Below are 5816 nucleotides of genomic sequence, written 5' to 3' on the forward strand. Positions count from 1 at the left end.
TGTAATATCTTTTTCTTTAGATATGAAAAAAAAAAGGTCTAGGAGAAAGTTGTGAATGTATGTAAATTTAGAGAAAGAATTGGTTAAGAAGAAGTTGGTATCAAAGGAAAAACATGAGAAAGAAAAAAGAATAAAGTTTGCTTAATATGGATTTACATGGCAGGACATTTTTTGGCTGGTGTGAAACTGCATGAGGAAAGCCGAAGAAATACAAGTGAGCATAGTTCATTTAGGGCAAGTTTAAGGAAGTAGACCATATGAGACTAAATAAGTCTGGTGGAGCGATGGTGACGTAAATTTTTTTGGCTTACAATCTTTGTCTATGTTCTGTCTAAATATTCTGTTGCTACCTACTTAGACACAGAAAAACATATCTGCATCTTTAGTCAGTCTATTCCTTTAGTATTAAATGATCTTTTCTCCATCCTCATTTCTTTGAAAGTTATATAATCGTAAGGGGCTCCACTCAAAGTCGTCAAAAGATAAGATTACCCTATATTTCCTGCATGTATCAGTAGAAACATGGGGGGCAGTAATACTGGTATACGAGTCAGAGTCAAAGAATGGATCATTTTGTGTAGCACGTGATGTTTTGATTTCCAGTACCTTGAGATGCAGGTTCTGCTGGCTGTCAGAAAAGGTAGTCAGGACACAGTTGGTGCACAGTTGGAGTTATGGGCAGGTGATGAAGGGCCATCAGTTTACAGGTGATAAAAGATATTTTAGAATATGAAAGGTTACCAATATTTCCAGTGTGTCTGGAGAAAAACAAACATGAACTGAACCACTGAGTGAAGGCATAAGAGGTTCTGACATTATCAGAATAGGATATTTTCAGAAGAAAAGGACATTTTGAGTCTATTAATCCCCCTGTTTAGGCAAATGCTATTTCTGTTCATAAAAGAGTGCCACCCACCCAGAGAGAATAGTACTTGCTAAGGCTCCATCTGCATCACAGTGGAAGCCCTGCAGTCTGACACTGATGAAGAAACTTTCCACCACTTAGCAGAGAGGAATGGCTGGGCCAGTTTTGACCTGGAGGTTTCCTTTTAATCAAGCATTTCAGTACAGAGTACACACAACCAAGAGATCCCAATCCAGTAGCCTGGAAGGCAGCCAGTCTTCCTTCTGAACTGTGTTCCATCAGGGCAGGTCATGATTTCAAAGAAAGTTCTATCTGACCCCATTAACATTACTTAGTAGCTCTGACATCCATAAATTATTATTTTAGTTTGCTGGAGAATACATACTCTGGTCCATTTACATTGTGAAATATTTAGACATTGGCTTTTGTTAGTCCCTGACATTCTATTACATTGTTGTCTCACTCAGCCCTGTTTTTGAGGGTCACAATGGAAAGTAGCTGCCTTCTAGGAAATGGATGCAGCATTACCTCTTCATTTTCCTACTCAGTATCCCAAATCTTTTTTTTTTTTTTGCGCCCTTTTCTGATGTTGAATGCAATTTATTTTAAGTTTCCAGAAGAGATGCTTCAACGTTTACTGATACTAACTAGTTCTATCTTTCCTGTTCCCCTGCACGAACTCTGTGGAAAAGCTCCTATTGCGAAATAGCAAATAAAAACATTACCAAATCTCTCAGGGAAGGTAAATAAATGATCAGACGCTCAGGCAGCAAACTGAATTATGAGAATCCTTTCAGGCATATGTCTGACTTTGACAATCTTCCTATTCCTCCATAAATTATTATTTTAGTTTGCTGGAGAATACATACTCTGGTCCATTTACATTGTGAAATATTTAGACATTGGCTTTTGTTAGTCCCTGACATTCTATTACATTGTTGTCTCACTCAGCCCTGTTTTTGAGGGTCACAATGGAAAGTAGCTGCCTTCTAGGAAATGGATGCAGCATTACCTCTTCATTTTCCTACTCAGTATCCCAAATCTTTTTTTTTTTTTTGCGCCCTTTTCTGATGTTGAATGCAATTTATTTTAAGTTTCCAGAAGAGATGCTTCAACGTTTACTGATACTAACTAGTTCTATCTTTCCTGTTCCCCTGCACGAACTCTGTGGAAAAGCTCCTATTGCGAAATAGCAAATAAAAACATTACCAAATCTCTCAGGGAAGGTAAATAAATGATCAGACGCTCAGGCAGCAAACTGAATTATGAGAATCCTTTCAGGCATATGTCTGACTTTGACAATCTTCCTATTCCTCTGACTCTCCTATTGAGCCGACCTCTAGACACCAAGTCCAACTCATAAGTCTTCTCACACTGAACCAGTATATGTCATTATAACCAGAAGTCCAGACTTGGAGTAACAGCGAAACTGGAAAAATAGCGTTCATCACTCAATTACAAGTTTAAGTGCTAAGCAGACACCCTCAGGATTTAAGATCAGCAATTCTCCCCAAATTAGAACTGACAATATCTTCATTTAAGCATACCACTTTGGAGTATTGAGTTATAAAATGAAATTATTGGGCAGGTAAATAGATTAAAGCAGCTGTATGGAACAAAGGGCAAAGTTTACGTATGCAAAAGCATGACTCTCTCTTTGAACACAAGCAGGTGATCTGTGTTTGACATCTACGAGATAAATACCTTTCAAAGGTTGATTAAGATGTTGAAAACATAAGAAAATTGTTGTCTCATGATCATTTAAATTGAAATTTTAAAAACCAGGTCCAATGGATGTAAGTCAATATCATGCTTTTTTCCTAAATAAAAATAAATGGATTTAAGTCAATACAAAGTGTTTCTGCTCTTTAAGGTTGAACTGTTTTTTATTAAGTATTTTATAATATTTCCCACCCTTCAACAGTTGAGTAGAGAACCCTGAGTTGAATTGCTATCTAAATGAACAGACTTCAGGAAATAGAAAAGTTGTTCGAATCTAACATGGCAGCTTAAGAAACCAATTCCTTCATGGGAAAACTTTGGAAGCAAGATGAAAAGAAACTTGTTCATTATCTCTTGCATCAGTGGAGTAGAAGCCTTTCCATCTTTTATTTTTAATTGGTTGTAATAACCTGGACTGTTGGTCAACCACAGTAAATTGCTTGGTTAAAAAAAAAGAAAGAAAGAAAGAAAGAAGAAAAAGAAAAAAAAAAAGGAGCTATTTACTCAGAGCAAATGAAAGTTTCCCACAGGAAGAAAAATAATCAGAAAATGGTTGTGAAATATGAAATTCTAAATAAGAATCCTTTTAATTTGTCTTGGATGTTGAAAGGGGGGGGAGTGCAGCAAGTGGAGTTTGCGTGCTTTGCAAGCAATTTCTGAAAATGACAATGTCAAGCCTATTTAGCTCTTATAATTACCTGTCACCGCACTTCCAGGGACTGGCTGGAGACAAGGGAGCTGCATGCCTGGCAGTGCAGTGCTGACTGGGAGATAAAAATTGGGGATATGCCTGGGGCTTGCTCAGCCTTGCTACATTGTGTGGGGAGATATGCCCACTTACATAGTCCCCTGATAGATAAAGCACTTATGTGGCCCCAAGCAATAGTACCTATGCTCCAGGGTCATAAGTAAGTGTCAGGCAAGCTTTACTGCACTTCCAAGAACAGAAATCAGAGACACTTCTATTTTAAGATGCACTCATTTTGAATTTTTAAAAAAAATCCTAGGTATATAAATTGAATCAGTTTGATTTGTTAATTTGTGTGATTATCTGCCTTTCTTTTCCTAATGATCAGTTTTACTTTAGTCTTTAAAACTCTTTTTTTAGTTTTGATTTTTACAAAGCAAAAATTACAGAACTTTTTTTTTTCAACAGAGAACTTTAAATTCTTTTGTCTGTTAAATATTCCTTCCTACTGTCCCTCATGCCATCCTGTTTCCACCTTGATTTGAAGTCCAGTTATCTCATGGGGAATATGAACAATTTCTTGGGGTAATATCTATGGCTCATCCTATTTCTAATGACTGTTTTTTTTTTTTTTTTTTTTTGAGAGGTTTTCACTATAGGGCACTTGTGCTCACCAGACAAAAAGAGAGACAGAGAGACAGAAAGTGAGAAATCACCCCCCAGGGGGGATGGCCACGCTGCAATCCCTCCTCCTTCATTCTCCTCTCGGGATCTTGGGCACACACGCACACACCCCCGGCGTGAGTTTTAAGCCACCGGGTCCAGGACATGAACCGCGGTCGAGTACGTGGGAGTCCAGCGACATAGCCATTACGCTAACTGCTGGTTCCCTCTAATGTCTGGTTTTGAGCCCATGAACTTTATAAAGATATTACTATCACAAACAAAAGACAATCTAAGGGTATCCATAGTTGCCCAAACCCCACTGAACTTACCTTTTAGTTCTCTGACAAAATATATGTTAACCAGAAGGCATTAACCCTAGAATTAGATGGCATGAATGACACGATCACATTTTAGCCAACAGCAGATTGCATACATGATGGAACAACAGGATATACCACATAGCCAAGTTGTGCAGTAGGCTATACCATATAGTTCTGGGTAAGTGCACTCTGATGTCCACACAATGAAGAGATTGTCTAATGGTGCATTTCTCAGAATTTATCCCTGTTTTAAATTCACTTTCCCTGTATACGTTTTCATTTTTAATAGTGTGAGTTCAGAAAAAAAAAATGTTTCTTTGTTTCTTCATTTGTAAAACATGAAGCTCAGTATTTTGCTTCTCTACTTCTGAGTGGTTCTGTCAAGTATTAATGAGATACTACAAATGAAATTGTATTTTGAGCTCTACAGTGCTATGCAAGATATAAGATGACAATAATGGTAGAGATGCAAAAACTGATTTGTGGTAAATAGAAAGAGGCAGGATGTCAGGGAAAGGAACATGGGTCTTATTGTTCTGCAGTTTATTTGTTTTGTTTTGTTTTGATTAGAATATGCTTGTCTTTAGTTGAAAATAAAATATTAAGGTAGATTGTTTTTGTGCATGCTTATGAAGCAATTTTAATACAATTGGCTACGGATATATATATATATATATGTATATGTATGTGTGTATATATATAATATATAATATATATGTATTATATATATAATATATAATGATTTGTGACCTTACAAAAACATCAAATCCCTCCTTCAGGTCCCTCTTCCACCACAGCAGGTCTTTGTCCAACATTACATGACAGTTTAGCCTCTGATTTAAAACAATAGCTGCAGTGTCAGCTGTGGTGGCACTGGTGGTACGGCATTACTGAGGGATACTAAACCATGTGGGAGTCCCTGGATTTAGATCCAGGGTCAGCCTAAGCATGCTGGGAGCACCTACAGGTGCACCTGTGATCTTGCCTGCTTGGAAGACGGGTGGGGATTCATGGCATGGCAAGAGCTTGTCTATGGTACCTGCTTCTTTCTCTCTGATGGATAAATAAACTAAAAAAGGACATTAGCTACACTGGACAGAATTGATAAGAAACCTGTTTATTGTACAGAATTATAATCTCTTTGTAAAAGAGATTTACAGTATGATGCAAGGAAATGAAATTTATAGAGGATTGTCTTGGATCTGTATCTAAAGACAGAATAAACAAATGACATACCAACATTTAGGTTGACATATAGGACAAAGAAGAGCGGAGCATACTTGGGTTAACCACCATATCATGCACCTATCTATTTTCTATTTGATGCTTCGTGTAATTTGGTTGTGATTTTGTTTTGCAGTGAATCAATATGGTGCTGATACGTTATAAAGAATTCAGGGAACACTGAAGGGCTAAGTGGTAAAGCTTTGAATTCCTTAGAAGCTTTTGAGTGGTCCTGATCTAAACAGGATTTCTATACTTGAATGACCCAGTCACGAATTTCTTCCCCAAGCTATGGCTGGCGAAACTATGAATTGCTAGGTTCACTAGAATA

The sequence above is a fragment of the Tupaia chinensis genome, unplaced genomic scaffold (genome assembly GCF_000334495.1).
Source record: "Tupaia chinensis unplaced genomic scaffold, TupChi_1.0 Scaffold139341_1, whole genome shotgun sequence".
In the NCBI taxonomy this organism is placed as follows: Eukaryota; Metazoa; Chordata; class Mammalia; order Scandentia; family Tupaiidae; genus Tupaia; species Tupaia belangeri.